This window comes from Nomascus leucogenys, chromosome X (assembly GCF_006542625.1).
Source record: "Nomascus leucogenys isolate Asia chromosome X, Asia_NLE_v1, whole genome shotgun sequence".
In the NCBI taxonomy this organism is placed as follows: domain Eukaryota; kingdom Metazoa; phylum Chordata; class Mammalia; order Primates; family Hylobatidae; genus Nomascus; species Nomascus leucogenys.
The window spans coordinates 58,107,540-58,125,062 of record NC_044406.1 but is presented as its reverse complement, the minus strand read 5'-3'; the positions used below and the strand labels follow the sequence as shown (position 1 = coordinate 58,125,062).

Sequence of the window (17,523 nt, the reverse complement as noted above, 5' to 3'; positions counted from 1 at the left end):
CCAGACCTTACAGCCTTTGAAGATACCCATTATCTTTCCCTACTACCCAAAGAAAAATGAGTTTTAGGTGTTGGGAAGAGAATCCTGGTTGCATTTTCACTGGTAAAAGGAGCCACACATCCAGAGACACCTCTCCATAAGAGCTAAGGACTCCCAGGGATATCTCAAAGTCATTCATCTTAAAGAGCCTAGAGATTACTGATTCTAATACTCCCATATTAGAGATGAGAAAATGAAGCTCAGAGAGGAATAAAAACACAGTTAGTGGTAGAAAGGAGACCAAAAGTCAGGCCTGTGAACTCCTCAGTGCATATATTTATTGCAGCATCTGGATCATCTTTGCCTCAAAACTGAGAATATTTTTAAATACAGGACAAGCTAGTAAAGAATTCCTATGTAATAAAGATAGTCCACAGCTGCAGAGGCTAAACAAAAATGAGGTGATAACATGGGACCTTTCTTAGGCACATGGCTGGTTGGGGAAAGTAGATGAGTGAAAAGAGGAAAAGATCTCCAGAAGAGAGGGAAAGTATAAAGTTTCTCCAGGACGGTTTCCCAAATCGTGCTTCACTGGACATTGACACAGGAGAAGGCTGTGGGGGAAAAGAAAATTCACGATCAGATAGGTATGGCAAATGCCTCATTCTATGGTTTCCTCTTTGAGATTCTCAATGCAACATTAGACTATTAAAGGCTCTGAAAAATCCTACAAGAAAGCACCTGTATAACCTTGTGTAACCAAGTAATACCAAAATTTATTTGCCCTCTGAGTCTGCTATTTTGCCCTCTTCCTCCAGCCCTTGACACTGTTTCTCAGGAAGAAAAAATCCTTCATGCTGGCTACTACCTCATATGCTCTATAACGTTGTGGTGTTCACAGTTTGATTTTTTTTTCAAAATCCAGGGTAGAATTTGGCCCCCAAACCTAAAGCTAGTGGACTAGAGGAAAGTCAATCAATCAGTAAATATTTATTATTTTCTGTAACTAAAGTACTGGGCTGTGGTAGGGGAGACAACAATCAAAGACATAGCCTTGTCTTCCAGAAGCTCACAATCTAGTTGGGAATTCAAGAATACCCCCTAGAAAAGTTCATTGACAATTCAAGAGGTGCTATTAGACAGTAGGAGAGAAAGGGGCACATACCAGGGCCCAGGGAAGAAGTGCTTTGTGAATGAAGAAGGAAAAAGTGTAAGTTGACTTTCAAAAGTCTCTGGAAACACTGGACTTTAGCTGGTCCAGGAAATATAGGGAAGAATTGGATAGGCAGGAATAAATGGAGAAAGTGTTCCTGGAGGAAAAGACATGTGGAAAAGGGGAGAGGTAGGCAAGATCAAGGAGTGTTTAGAAGGCAAGACTGAGTATCAAGAAAGTGAATTTCTAAGCCCTGCTTACTCAGATAAGCCATGATGCTTGTGTGAGAATTCTGATGTCCTAGATAGGAGACTCTGGGAGGGGAATATGAAGGAAGAAAATAGTAATGAATCAAAGAGCACTTCCATTCCTGGACCCTTTATCCATTTTCAAGACTATTGAGCCCCAATCAGCACTCTCATGTTGTGTGTAGACACAGCCCAGGGCTGTATTTCCCAGAGATGCCACACTTTTCCCCTGGTGTCCTCAGATATAATGCCTCAGTTCCTGCAGAGTCACATAAAATAACGTGTGAGAACTTGGTGCTTGGTGAGCATCCTTGTATCCAGCTGGCAGTCCATTCGTCATATCCCAACTGCCCTGGCCTGGAGCTGGTAAGCATGTGCCGCACTTGGGGTATTTGACAAACTGACACTCTACCATATGGAGTGTCCAACTCAGCTTGTCAAATACACGGAGCGTGGCACTGCAGGAGGCCGGGCCAAGAGCTTCTGTGGGGAAGTGAGATCTTCCTGGGAGATGTGACCCTAGAAGGAAAGAGAGAGAAAGGAGTGATGAAGTCACACCCTTAGCCCCAGGGATCTTGCTCAAAGGACCAGCCAAAGCACCAGAATAGGGAAGTGAGCAAAATATGCATAAGGTTCCTAACCAGAAGGGAGATCCTGAAGATAAGCAGGTAAAGCCCGAGTGACACCCAGGGCTCAGCTGGAAGCTCATCAGGCCTGAGTCCTGTAGCTATGGCATTTCTAGGGGTCCCAAGCTTCAGTGGGTTCCTCTATGCAGCAGAGAGGGAAAAATTTGGTCATCATCCTGCCTCCCTGACTTGAGGAAAGTACCAGACCCTAGAGTCAGCATCCTTGCTCCCTCTTCTCAATTCTCCCAAGCTGTGTTTTCAGTGTTGTGGTTATGCACATAGGCTTTGAGGTTAAACATGAGCTTAAATCCTAGTTCTTCCATTAGCTAGCTAGGCAACCTTGGATACATCGTTTCACCTCTCTGAGCTCAGGTTTGCTATACCCACAAAATGTATGTAAGTATAGTACCTACCTCATAAGGTTATTGTGAGAATGACAGGAGATAATGCATGTAAAGCCTTTGGTTCAGTATTCAATACATAACAAATGCTCAAAAAGTAGTGGTTGTATGACCAAAATGAAAGAAAGAGCTATTGGCAATTGATTTAGCAGGATCTGGACAGGTGTGACATTGATTTCTTGTGGTCTCAGCCTTGCCTAACATGATCCTCTTGTCCCATAGGGACTCAAGAATGGCAGCTATTAAAGTGCCCTTAAAGATCATCTAGTCTCACTCACTTGGGTTATAAATGAGATAACAAAGGCTCATGTTGGGGAGGAGACTTGTAAAGTTTATACAATAAATTTTTTACAGCTCAGCAGTATGCCTTTTACAGCTTTCCTCATTGGTTATTTTGCCCCCCTTCTCTGTATATCCCTCTGGGAAAGGGGAGACACATCAACAAAGAGGGCAAAAACAGGCAATAGCTTTGCAATGCAGCATTTGGGATCACTGAACCCACAAGCCACCAGAGCAATAAGGAAGCTGCCAGGAGCAGGGTCAGGTCTGAAACTTCTGGGAGAATTCCCTTGGCGACAATCAGATCCTATTGCTAAAAATGCCAGGTTGCTGGTGTCAAATTACTGCCCTTACCAGCTGTGGCAGTTGATCTGTGAGCAGGTAGCTGGTCTACATTAAATATTGTCATGAAAAGTGGCAAACATCACAAGGTTACCAGAAATGGTAAACTGCCCCCATGAGGCCGGAAAGCCCTGTCCCAGCCAAGGCAAGACAGAGGGATTCAGCCTTGTCTTTCAGCAAGAAAACACTCAGTGTCTTTTCTTGCTAATTCTTTTAATTGAATGTAAGGAGGTAACATACCTCTTCAATTTAAGTTCTGGCAGTAATCTCAAAACTAAAACTCTTTCACTCCCTCACTTACTTTTCTACCTACCCAATTCAGCCTAAGCCACCCAGCAGCAAAAGCAGCAGTCATGGTCACCAAATATGGCATGAAAGAATCAGACAAACCTGTGTTCTAATGCTGTCTTGGCCACCAACTAGCCAATCATGGCTTGGGCAAGTCTTTCTTTGGGTTTCACTTGTCTTCTCTGGAAATGTGGACAAGAAGACTTACCTGGCAAAGTTGTTGGAAAGTGTTGCTAAGCTTTCCAGAGCCTCCCACATAGGAGCTCAAAAGGACCTTGTCTCAGCCCCTGGACCTGTGGTTGGAGGCCAGCCAAGCAAGCTGATTAACCAGAGTATGAGTTGGGGATGGCAGGAAAAAAAGAAATGGATTGTTACCTTTTTTGTATCATTACCCTCATTGGCTGCCAGCTGCAGTAAGAAGACCTAGATAAGCTGGAGGTGTTCACAGCCTTTTGAATGCCCTTTCTGACTTTATTCACCTCCAGAAAGCCTGGAAAGGAGGCATGAAAGGGGCTAAAAAGTATTAGTACTTTGAAATTTATAAAGCCTTATTGACAACATTGCTCCAGTATTAATGGAAGGAGTTAGTGGCTGAGCTGAAACTAGACTGGTTTCATTTCCACTCTTGCTGTTCTAGTCCATGCCTCTCCAATGGAGTGCATGTAAGAAAATCACATTCAGTTGAGAAATGTTCACCAGACCCATAGAAAGAAGAGATAAATGTCTATGTGGGATGATATTAAGGGAATTTGAAAGCCCTTCTCTTGGTCTGTTATATTACTTAGAATAACATCATTTTTCCCCATATGAAATGCAAAATCCTCTATTGAAGAGCTTCACCAAGCCACTATTGTTGACACGAAGGATGGGTCAGTTTTTATGGAGGGAATTGGAGGGAATAGACCAGAAGAAGGAGGGGTAAGTAGGTGTCTAGGAATCTCTGAACACTCAGAGTGAGCCAAGTACCTGAAAGAAAAATAGAAGAAAAGAAGAAGTCCTCAGGACCATGCCTAAAAATTCCAGACTGCCTCTAGTATGAGGAGGCCCAACTGGGTCAGTTACAGGACAGGTCCTGCTGCTTGATGTCTCAGCCCTCCTAGGATAGAGCAGAAAGAGGACTGACCTGGGATCCCAGACCCAGCTGTGCTACAGATTCTCTCTATGACTTTGGGCAAGTCCCTTTCTTCCGCTTTCTGGACCTCAGTTTCTTCCATATGTACCTAGTCTCTAAGAGTCTTTCAATTTTGAATCTCTAGGAGTCAAAAATTGGACTAGAAAAGAGGCTTTCATCTTTGAGTCATGCCTCTCAGAGAGTGCTGTATGGATTACCACCAGCACTCTCCTCTTGAATGTGTTCAGCCCCACCCACAGTTGCATATGCAAAGATTACTCTCCTCTTCTTTGACAGAGGGCTGACAATCATGGAAATAAGGAATCTAATAACTATGGTTCTCTAGACAGCATCTATCTAATCATTCTTTTCCTCTTTTTACTTTTTTATTTTGCAAAAGGGGTGAAAAAAACTGTGTCCTATATTGGAGAAAGGACTTACCCAAAGATACACATTGGGTAAATGGTAAAACCAGGACTGCTACTCAGATTTCCTGACTCCTGGGTCCAAAGAACATTCCACTTCCATGTGACTATCTCCTAAACATCCTGATTGGATAGAAAATATCCTATCCCCTTTTCCCCTCTATTAGAACCTCTAGGATAAAAGGCCAATGGAAACCTTCTTCCTCCCACCTTTGACCTTGATCCCTGAGGAAGGTCTGAGGAGAATGGGATGGGCAGATCCAAGCCACCCTTGGCTGCCATGGACACTGCCCCAGCTTGAGAATCCAAGAAGAGAGGGCAAATGGATACCATACCTGTCAGTGGAGTGGTGCCTTGGTCATGGAGGGGACTCTGATTCCCCAGTGCTGAGCCAACCTGCAGGGGCCAGATGGAATTGGGCTTTCTGCCGTGAGCAAGAAGCTTGTGTGTTTTGAAGGGCCCTTGGTGTCTTCAACAGGAAACAGAAATGAGGAAGATAAGACTGAGGTTAGCCAACGGAAATCTGGGTGCAAAATGACAAAACAATGCTGTTGTGAAAGGGTCTGCTACTGCAGCAATAGTAGCAGGCCACTGCCCTGCCTCCACCAACTCCCAGCTGACCTTCAACAGACACTAACTTTCCAAGCTGCAGAGAGAGAGAGGAGAAAGCACATGGCTGCCCTTCAACAGACACTAACTTTCCAAGCTGCAGAGAGAGAGAGGAGAAAGCACCTGGCTGCCCTAGGCTCTGCCTGTGGGTCAAGGAGGTTTTCCCAGAATAATTGAGGGAAACCTGGAATACCAGAACTGAGACATTATCTAATGAAAAAACCCGTAGTCAAAATTGAGAAACAGAGCCTCTGAGGGATAAAAGGAAATACTCAGTATCACAAAGCAAATTAGTGGAAAGCTGAAATTTAAACCCATCCCTATGGACTCCAAATCACGTGTTCTTTCACTCTGCCAGAATGCCTCATGGTCCTGGAATACCATTTTACTTCCAACTTCTCTCCTGGCATTCAGAACCAGCTACATAATTTGCAAGGCCCAGTAAAAAATGAAAGTGATAGGCCCTTTATTTAAAAATTAAGAATATCAAGATGATGATAGCAGAACATTAAATTAAGTGTGGGGTCCTTCTAAGCATGGAGCCCTGTGAAGCTGTACAGGTCATATGCCTATGAAGCTGGCCCTGGGGCACAGCTATGACCACAAGCCACATTCTATCATCTTGGGGCTTGCTGAAGGAAATAAATAAGGGAATTCACATTTATTAGAGTACTTATGATATTCTTTCACGTGTATTATCTAATTTATTCAACAACTCTCTGGTATGGTATTGTTATTATTCTTATTTATAGGTGAGGAAACTGAGGCACACAGAAATAAAGTGACTTGTCTAAGGAAACAAAACTAGAAAATAATAGAGAAGGCAGATTTTTCACTCAGGTCTAACTCCAAATGTTGAGGTTTTCGTCTACTTTCCCACATTAGCTACAAGGAAGGGAGAAGAAAGTAGTTGACTTTGAGAAAGAAAAAATAGTGCCAGACCCCTAAGTTCAACTGTGATCTTCAGGCTAATGAGGGACATGAAAGGTATGAAAAGAGGGTGAATGGTTTCCTAGTGCCTCATGTTTGCAGTTTCCAGGAAGTCCCCATTAACAGCCAGGAAGATGATGAATTCCCATCATGCAGTGCCCTCCACCATGAATTCTGATGGCATGAAGGATGGGAGGGGCAATGCTTTCAGGGTATACTTTGATAGCTTTCAATGACTGCAGTGCCCAAGTCACAGTCCTCTGTCTACACTAGTGGAAGTATGGCCCTGAGTGGTACTCAAGCCGTGGTAAATAATCTTTTCAAGCTACATGCATTCTTGTAATTTCAGGTTCAAAAGAAAGACCACATCCTGTGAGCCAAGAGCCCTGGGTCCTATTACCCACTCTACTACCTCCCTGGGCATTAGTTTCTCCTTTAACCAACAGAGGTTGGACTGAATGGTCTTGGAGACCACTCCAACTCAAACATTCCCTGGTTCTTTTGTGGCTCTTCGTTACTCACTGTGGGCTTCCCCATGGTTGCAGGACCTGAGGCTCTGTGGAAGCCTGAGATAGGGATTCACTTGCACTAACATCACTCTGTAGCAAACTTCCTTCTACCAGAATAATGTATTGGCTCAGGCCTCAAAACCCCAGATCTAGCTTCTAGAAAGATTCAGTTCTTGTTTCTTTTGGTTTCTGACTAAAGCTTGGAGTGGAAGTAGGGTAGTCCTGTGGACACTTTGCTAAAAAGGCACCCCCTTCTTCCTACGCATACCGTAGAGATTAAGTTTAGCTATACACGTTTTTTTCTTCCCTATCTATTAGGGTACTCTACTGGCGTTTTAACAGGGGTTTCTGGAGACAATGTGTTTACCTAAAGTAGTAATTAATGGTATCTATTTTGAGCCCAAAGACAGGGCAATAAAAGAGAGCATTAGTAACCAGAAGGCTCTGAAAACCATACCACCTATGCATAGGGCCTGAATGAGAGAAAAGGGAACTGCGCTCAGAGTTCCTCTTTAGCCCACAAACACAAATTACGCTGGGAAGGGCCAAGTTTCCAATAACAGCACAAAGAGTCTTCTTCTTTTTGATCTGTTATCCAGGCTTCTGCAGAGAGCAGCCAAACGTCACAAAGTTTTCCCATTTTGTATGATTTCTGCCTTGCCTGTGCTTGTGAAGGGAGATGAGAAAGAAGGGAAAAGAGTTGACAAGCGGAGCAAGCAGGCAGTGCTGGGGTCCCACACTGAAGACACACTCATTTATTTCCTCAGTACTGGAATGGAAAGAACACTGAATCAGAATCCCTGCATCTTAGACCCTAGGTTATAGACCAAGCTCTGTAACTCATTAATTATGTGACCTTGAAAAATCACACACAGCCTGTCTGAGCCTTAGTCCTCACATCAGATTGAAGGATTCTCAGGCTAAAGGGAAATGGAAGACAGGTGTGCACCCCAAGAGCTATGTCACCCTACAGAATATGATAAGTAATTTGACAAAGGCATGAAGTGCCGTCAGATACGTATATAAGATTCTCCCAGGGCAGAAGATGAGGAGGTGATGGTAACTGGAAAGGTTCTCAGAAGAATAGGATTTTGGCTACATCTTAAAGGATAGAGAGGAAAAAAATGATGCTCACTGTCTCTGGAAAGCCTTTTCTGACAACCACCTGCAAAATTAGTTGCTTCCCACCTTGCCCTCCTCTACTCTTGAAAAACATTCACACAGCACTTAGGTGTCAGTCTCTCCCAGAAGACCAAGCACTGCCCAAAGTAGGAACTATATTTGATCTTTACTGTCTTCTTAGGCCTAGGAATAAACTAGTTATCCCAGAACTGTGAGGTGAATAAGTGAATGAGTCAATGCATAAGCAAAAGAAAGAGACCTCATAGCCCAATGTCCCCACATTGCTTAGCTTACCCTACCTCCATGAAGGAGCTGAGAAGCCCCCACCCTTCACTTTGAGTTTATCTTCCTGTTCACTGACCCCCACCTCCTTTCAGAAGACTTTCAAGAAGAGGCCCCAGGGAAAATTGCAAAGCTAAGACCACTTCCTGTGCAAGTGGCTTGTGTCCACACACTCCACCTCAACCCTGGTGATTGCTATGCATAGGATTGCAGTGGGGTTTCCTTTGAAAGGAAATACAAAGGCTGATGCAATGTGTAGGGCACCCGCAGGCCGGGACTAAAGAACTTTTTGTACACCTGGGCCCGGGGACAGAGGTTTCACTGTGAGGCTCCCACAAAACAGTGATATTGACAAGATAAATGTCAGCAATTAACCCAGTAACTACAGCTTAACTATATTCAGCAAGGGTGTGTTGAGCACCTACCGGCTACAAAGCTCTATGCTTGGCAAAAGGGGAAAAAATAAACATACAACAGAACATAAATATACAACAATCTAATACAAATGTAACGCGAGCCACAATTATTATAATAACCACATGAAAAATTTTTAAGTGAAACTAATTTTAATAATATGTTTTATTTAGCTCAATACATCCACAATGTTATTTCAACCTGTAAACAATGTAAGCATTTATTAATAAGATATTTTACATTATTCAAAATGTAGTATGTATTTTATACAAACAGTACATCTCAAGTTGAACTTGCCATGTTTCTAGTATTAAATTGCCATATGTGGCTAGTGGCTACCATATTGACCAGAACAGGTATAAAATATAGTCCCTACCCTCTAGGAATTCAGAGTCTAGTTCAGAAACCAGAGTGCTACATAAGCATGTTCAAAAAATGAGTACAATAGTGGAGGTGCATGTATGGAAAAGAGAACTGCACTAAGAGTCAGGAGATCTGGGCTACAGTCTTTTCTCTGTCACTAATTCTCTGTGTGACCTTGAGGAAATCCCTCTCCCTTTCTGGGCCTCCATATTTCCATCTCTACAATAAGTCTGATTAAATTTATTCACAAAACAAACACATGTTGAATGTGTTCTAAGTGTCAGGCATGGTGCAAGGTACTCAAGATGCAGAAGTAAAAAAGACATATGAAACGTCTGCCTTCTTGACATATACAGTGTGGTGGAAAATAGCCATTAAAGAAATTTTTTAAATATGTCAAGAAAGGGGGAAGATCAGAGAGCAGGGAGAACACATAACAGGATAACATAATCCACCAGACTTGGATAGGTCAAGAAACCTTCTCAAAGGAAGTAACTTTTAAAGTGAGACTGAGAAATGAAAAGTAGTGAGCCAAGTGGATAATGGGTGCAAGGCAGTTCCAACCAGAAGAAGCAACATGTATAAAGGTTCTGAGATGGAGAATAATGTGGCATATTCCAAGAAGATAAAAGGCTGGTATGGCTTGAAGAAGAGTGAGCAAAGGAAAAAAATAGCATAAAGCAAATAAAAGAGTTAAGCCAGGGGCCAAACTAAGAAAGGCCTTGTATGCTATGTTGGGCGTTTGAGACATGAGAAGCCGGAAAGTGTATATATGTGATGCAGTGCCCTTCTATGTTCAAGCCTAGGATTTTAGGGGCCCAGACTATGGCAACAAACAGGAAAGAAAAGTTAATTCCAACTGGTTGGATTAGAGACTTCACAGAAGAGGCTGAATTTTAAAAGAGCCTTGAAGGATAACAGGATCAATAATCAGAGAAAGGCATTTCAGGCAGAGGAAAGGACCCAAGTAAAGGTGCAGAGATAGGAAAGAATATGGTGAGCTTGTGTGAATAGGGAGACTACCAATACAAAATGGCAAATATAAGCCTGAGAGCATTTTTGAGTATCTATAGACATAGTAGAATAATAGTAGCCCAAAGGCCTATCCAACGCACCAAATGTGCTCTGGAGGAAATCTGGCAAAGACCTTGGACCTATCAGGAGATCCATTTTGTACTGGAATAACAATAATTAACAAGTATTATGAGCTTACTAAGTGCCAGGCACTGTTTGAAGCCCTTCACATATGTTAGTTTATGTAATCCTAATAACAACCTTATGAGGGAGATACTATAATTACCTAGTAAATGGCAGATGTAGGATTTAAATATCATGCAACAATTTATGAAAGGTAGAAATTTTGGAACAATCTACAAAAAAATATATAATATGTCTCTGGCTAGGAAATGTCAAATTCAAGTCAGTTATCATCTCAGTCTTTAAGGGCAGTTTTTTTCCGGGAAAACCTCATTAATTTCCAATTTATGATCATTAGATAAGTCTGAGCTGAAGCTGACTTTTGTTGAGCTTCTTAGAAAGACAAAATAAATGAAGTAAATAAAATGGGAGTTCCAGGGAGTTGTTTAAAGACAGAAAACCAAACTGGTTCTACTTACTACTCATACCTCACTCCCAGTCAGAGTCCTTCAGAAGCTTCCATCTATGGCAGAAATAACTGAAGTGACCCTAATCAACCATTTTAATCTATTTCCTATAATGGCCCACCTAAAGGTTTTTACTAAGCAGCAGCTGTTTTTTTTTTCTTAAAATGAGTAAAGAGTTTATTTGGGCCAAGCTTGAGAGCCACAACTCAGGAGCATAGATTCAAGTTGCCCTAAATATACACTCCCTTGGGAACAATTTTAAATGGACAACGAAGAAAGGAATGAGGAATCAACTTTCAATAGCCTATTGTAAATAGTATATTTGGAAGGAACAAACATGTATTTATTTAAAATATATATTCTCACTCCAGTCTGTCTCTCATTCCCACTATTCACATCACACCTGTAGTCCCAGCTACTGGGGAGGCTGAAGCAGGAGGATCACTTGAGCCCAGGAGTTCAAGGCTGTAGTGCACTATGATCACCTGTGAATAGCCACTGCACTCCAGCCTAGGCAACAGAGGAAAACCCTGTCTCAAAAAATAAATAAATAAGAGGAAATTCTGTCATTTTCAACAACATAAATGGAATTGGAGATTACATGAAGTGAAATAAGCCAGGCACAAGAAGACAAATGCCACATAATCTCACTTACATGTGGATTCTAAGACAATGAAAGTTATAGAAGCAGAGAGTAGAATGACGGTTACAGAGGCTTGGGGGTGGGTGGAATGGGGAGATAATTTTCAAAGGGTACAAAGTTTCAGACAGAAGGAATAGGGTTTTTTTGAGATCTATTGCACAGCATAGTGAATACAGTTAATAATAGTATATTGCATGTTTCAGAATTGCTAGGAGAGTATATTTCAAATTACTCAACAAATTATAAGTATTTGAGGCAATGGATATGTTAAATTTAATTACTCCACACTGTATTCATAAATCATAACATCACTTTGTATCCCACAAATACAATTATAAATTTACAATAAAAAATTAAATGAATATATCTATATCTATATCTGTATCTATCTATATATCAGTATAGAGATATTTCCTAATTCAGACTGGGGTAGTTACCCCTGATATCATTGACTTGGCACACACAGACTCTTTTCATCTTCTTAGTTTGTCTTCTGAGTAAAGGAAGGGCAAGATTGGGAAACAAAAAGAAAATTTAGAACAGATCCTTGAGATTTCACCACAGCTAAACATTTGCTAGAACTAGATTTGGCACTGATTCAGGAATCAGTCAATCCCTAAAAAATTCATACCTCATGGGCTTTCAAAGTGGAATCCTGAGAGCACCTGCAAAGGCCAGATAATGGAAGGTAAAAAGCAGAGAAGCTCATATTAGCATCAGAAGGGACACTGCCTTCTATTCTCAGTTCTAGGCAGAATAGGGAATGGGAATTGGAAGAAAAACACTTTTGTTGAGTGCTTATTATGTACCACCTACTCTCACTCTCTATTATATCACTTATTACTCTCAATAACCTTATAAAATAAGAATCATTTCTATTTCACAAATGGAGGCATTGAAGCATGAAGAAATTAAGCAACTTCCTTCAACATCACATATTTAGTAAGTGGCAAAGCTGAGATTTATAATTTTGTTAGAATTTAGAATTCCAAATTCTAAAATTTAGAAGTTTATCGCTAAGATGGCATAAGAGAGGCTACTCAATGACTCACCATATCCTTTGGCCCCCTCAAACCCTGCTGCTTAGCTGTTTCCCCTAGCCTTAAAGAAAAAAGGGGGTTATTCCACTCAATCGCAAACTCCAGGAGAGCAGGAACCATCTCTGTCATACCCAGTTTTCAACTGGACTGCTGATACCTTTTTCTTAATTGATTTTGGGTGTACCTTGTATGTTAGAGAGATTTTTCCTTTGTATGTAGTGAGAATTGTAATTATTTCCACTAGTTTGTCATTTGCCTTTTGACTTTGCTTCTACCATGTTATAGTTTTGTTTATTGTTTATGTCCCCTACTAGAGTGTAAGCTCCATGAGGGTAGTTATTTTATTTTATTCTTAACTATATCCCTAGTGCAAGAGCTGCCTTGCTTATAGTAGTAGGTTCTCAGTGAATATTTGTTGATGAAAAAAAATCTTCCTGTTCTGCAAGACCAGAAAATGAGGTGATATCTGAATACTGAAAGCTTCGACCTTCCTTGGACTCTGGTTCCTGATGACCTGGTTCCTGGAAGCCATCAGGTTTGAAGGCTCATTGAGAATAGCTCTAGACAGAGTGTCAGGAGACCTGAGTTCCAGGCCCAGCTGTGTCATGGCTTATAACATGACCTTGGGAAGTTTCCTTTTTGCTCTGGCTATTGGTCTCCCTGTATCAGTTCATTCTCATATTGCTGTAAAGAAATACCTGAGACTGGGCAATTAATATATTTTTAAAAAGTTTAATTGGCACATAGTTCTGCAGGCTGTACAGGAAGCATAGCAGCATCTGCTTCTGGGGAGGCCTCAGGAAGCTTCCCATGGTGGAAGACAAAGGGGTGCAGGCACATCACACGGTAAGAGAGATCAAGGAGAAAGGAGGGAGGTGTTACACACTTTTAAACAACCAGATCTCATGAGAACTTAATCACTTTTGCAACAAAGTACCAAGGGGGATGAAGTTAAACCATTCATGAGAAACCACCCCCATGATCCAATTACGTCCCACCAGGCCCCACCTCCAACATTGGGGATTACATTTCAACATGAGATTTGGGTGGGGACACATATCCAAACTATATCGCTCCCTCACTCCCCATTTATAAATAGGGTGAACTGTATGGTCTTTAAAGGGCCCTCTTCTCTCTCCCATTCACAGATTGGTCAAGTGGTCTAAGTAACAAGGGTGTCAAAGATAGCAAGACTGACCAAGGCCCTGCCTTCCTAGAACTCACGTTCAAATGAGGGACACAGGCACTTGCCAAAGTATGTCAGAATGAAAATATAAGTATTATACAGGATAAATATAAGGTATTATAAGAGCAAATAATAGTAAACCTAATCTGGTATGAGAGTTTAGGGAAGACTTTCTTCAAAAAATATTTAAGACCTAAAGAATGATCTAGACTAAGTAAAGTTCTCGGGCCTTGTATATATGTGTACATACATAATGTTAACATTAATTATACTATATTTATATTACTAGTTTCCTGTTAATTTTTCATTATTATAATGAATATGATTATTTGTTGTAGATAACTTATAGTGATACTATGTACTATACCTATCACTATAAAATATATATATCACTATATACTATAATTTATAGTGATACTATAAACATTATTTATATTATATTAAATATATATATATACTCACCTAACATGTGAAAAAAGCTTTCTAAACTGCAAAGTGATAATACAACTGTGAGCGATGAATTTTCTCATTTGTCTGGGGATTTCTCTTGACTTGTTTTGGACCTCCATGGGTGGCCCTCAATGAAGGTTTCCTTGAGACTGGACCTGAACCTGAATCTGAGTCCCCTTGGGATTTGTAGGGCAACCTGCTGGTGCACTTATTGGTACAAAGTAGATATCATCTATCTCTGACAAGGAAAGATATGTTTTGGAGCCTGGAACTACCTCTAACCATATATGAAGCTCATTTGCCTGAGCCACTAATGATATAAGATGTCGTAGAAGCTGCCTGGCTTATCTGCAAGTCTTGGCACTGGAGGCCAACAGAAAAGGGGAAGAAGCTCTACAGGTCTGTCTAGCAACCTTGACTATCCAGGAGATGATCAGTTCTTGGACATTGTGGCATAAATTCCCAGCATACACAGACTTTCTCATCTTCTCATTATCTCATTATCTCCAGCAGGACTGGAGACTCCAGTACACTGCGTTGATAGGGCTAGGGAACCAGAGGAACTGGGGGAAGAGAGACAACAGTTGAAGAACGGCTACTCTGTCCCAAGCTAGATGCTTTATGCACATCCGCTTACGTAATCTTCATAACAACTCTACAAGGTGAGAGTTGTCGTACCTTTCACTGATAAGGAAATTGAACCTCAGAGTGCTCAAATGACTTACTTCAAGTAATTAATTAATCAGCTAAGCTGGAGTTCAAACCAATTTTTCTACTGTCTTCCATACCACATGCCACTTGGAAGGTCCATTTTAATGTCTTTCGCTGCCTTCAGGCTGGACCATATCAATTTTTACTCCAAAGCAGGAGAATTATATCTAAGTTTTGTGGATAACAAATAAGGAAATTCTCTCACTTCTCTTCACATGAACTGGTGCTCCTGTGGCAGGAAGTTGAACCTCCCATCTAATCTGAACCAGGCCTATTGTGGTTTAAGTCAACTTCCTCTTCCTTTATCCTACTTTTCTTCTGAACATTCTTCTCTGAGCTGCAAGCTGCAGCCTGAAACCTCTCAGGAACCTCTCATTTTACCCCTAAGCTAGGCAAAGGGGTTTTAGAACTGGAGTCTACTACTCCCACTTCACTTGCTTGTTACTACTCCATTGGCTCTGTTCTCACAAAGATCATCAACCAAATAGCCTGTTCTCAGACATTGTCCTGTTTTGTCCCTCATCTGTTGATCTCTGAGCCTGTACATATAATCACGTCACAACCAACTTTTAAAAAAAAGTCTTTATAGTGACCACCACATCACTCTTCAGATCACTCTAAAAAGTAGTTTCCATAGATTATCTCACTGTTTAACCTCCGAATCTACCATAATTTAGCTTTTTGTCCTTTATTCGCCTTTCTGCACTAACCTTGGTAACTGTTGTCACAAAATTACCATGAACTCCTAATCAACAAAGCCAAAAGCCTCTCTACTAGCCCTCACCCCCTTCAGTGTCTCTGCAACAGGTGACTGTCAGCCATTTCTTCTTTCCTAAAACCTGTCATCAAATGGTTTAGAGAATACCCTCCCTGTCCAGACTGAATTTGATCACCAGAACCACAGAAGTATGGTTCAGATGAGATGTAAAGATCAAATTCATGCCAGAGGATCATAGTCAATTGCAGAGACTGTCTTCTCCATTTGTGTCCCTGATACCTAGCAGAGCACCTGATCCCAAATAGTGCTCAGTGAGAATTGTTGAATTTACCTATACTCCTCTGATTCACCTATCTTCCTAATCATTCTCTTTGGTTCCCTTAATGACGTCTCTTTCTTTCCTGTTCTTTATTAAATTTGTTTCCAAATACTCTGTACTTTTGTCTTTTTGTTGTGTCTCTGCATGCTTGCTTACTCTCTTTCTATCTTCCCTACCTCCAGATCAGTCATTCAATCTAATATTGAACATATCTCCCTGAATATCTAAGTCCTCATGCCCTAGACCCTACACCTCAAACAAACTTGGTCATAATACTGTGTTTCTTATCTCCTTGGAGAAAATCCAAGTTAGAAATATCAATCATCATTGATCACCATTATATATTTTTACTAATACTCCGATTATAACACTTATGACCTCACAGTGTGATATTTTTTGTCCATGCCTTCTTCTCCTGAGTAGCCTGTACTTCCCTAAAGAAAAAGTATCTGTGTTTAAATTGATTTCTGTATCAACAGTGTTTGGCACATAGTAAGGGGCCTTAGTGTTAGCAATTGTTAGCTAAATTAATAAAGGGTGATGAGGTCAGCTCCCAGAGTGCCTGTATTTGAGGAAGAGAATAATTTTATTCCTAATGATGAAGAAGAATATAGAAAAAAAAAGGTGAAAATGATGTTCATTTTCATTCAGGAATGTTTTTATCCTTAAAGTTCGATATTTATTGCCAGGATGATCTTTTAATAACACAAACTCTAGTGGTGTTATTGCACTGCTTAGAAAAGATGAGTCGCTCTTCATTGCTTTAAGCTTAAAGTTCAAAATTTGTCAGGTAGGTGATCAGGATCTTTCACAATCTGTACACAACCTATGTCTTCACTGTTCTCTTCCCATCCTATATTCTGACTACTGCATGCCCTATATTCTAGTATACGTCCAGCCTTTACACATGCCTCTCCGTGGACCTGGAAAGCTTCCTAGTCCCTTCACATCTATTCTGTCAGGAGACCTTGTGTTTCTTCTTCAGACCCAGCTCAATTATCATCTCCTCTGGGAAACCTCTTTTAATTGTCCTAGACTAATTCTTCTGTGCTTTGTATGCACCTAAATTACAGCCTGATTACATTGCATTTAGATTACCTGTTTACATAGTTACAAAGTGTGCTCTACCAGGCACTGGCTTTAACTTAATAATTTTTGGATTCCCAGATCCCAGGTTAAGTTCTACCATGAAGTAGATTTTCTGTAAATGTTGGTTAAATCTGACTAAAATGCCTGCTGAAATAAATATTAATATTTGTGTTATATAGTCTGACTCCATCTTGGCTTATGGATACTTCCCACACATGTTAAGTCCACAACTCCAATTCTGCCCGAGTTAAAATCTCTTCAGATGGCAGGGGTGAGTCATTTCTTAGGCTCCATACCTAGAACACAGTAGGCTTTTAGTGAACGATTTGAAATCAAGATGTGTCTGGAGGTGAATATAGGCCAGCACAGCAATCGGGTTGATGAGTAATGTCTTCTTTTTTTTTTTTGAGGTGGAGTCTTGCTCTGTTGCCCAGGCTGGAGTGCAATGGTGCAATCTCAGCTAACTGCAACCTCTGTCTCCTGGGTTCAAGCGATTCTCCTGCCTCAGCCTCCCCAGTAGCTTGGATTACAGATGTGTGCCACCATGCCAGCTAATTTTTGTATTTTTAGTAGAGACGGGGTTTCACCATGTTGGCCACGTTGGTCTCGAGCTCCTGACCTCATGATCTGCCCACCTCAGCCTCCCAAAGTGCTAAGATTACGGGTGTTAGCCACCCCACCC

General features: G+C 41.1%; 1 long non-coding RNA gene across 1 annotated transcript; it reads right to left on the bottom strand.

The window, feature by feature from the left end:
* Positions 1 to 297: 297 nt before the first annotated feature.
* On the bottom strand, positions 298 to 5,278 carry LOC100602776. Its single transcript, XR_122398.4, has 2 exons — positions 5,188 to 5,278; positions 298 to 1,899 (listed from the first exon to the last, which is right to left on the bottom strand). It is a non-coding gene; the product is annotated as an uncharacterized LOC100602776 (long non-coding RNA).
* Between the last annotated feature and the right edge of the window lie 12,245 nt (positions 5,279 to 17,523).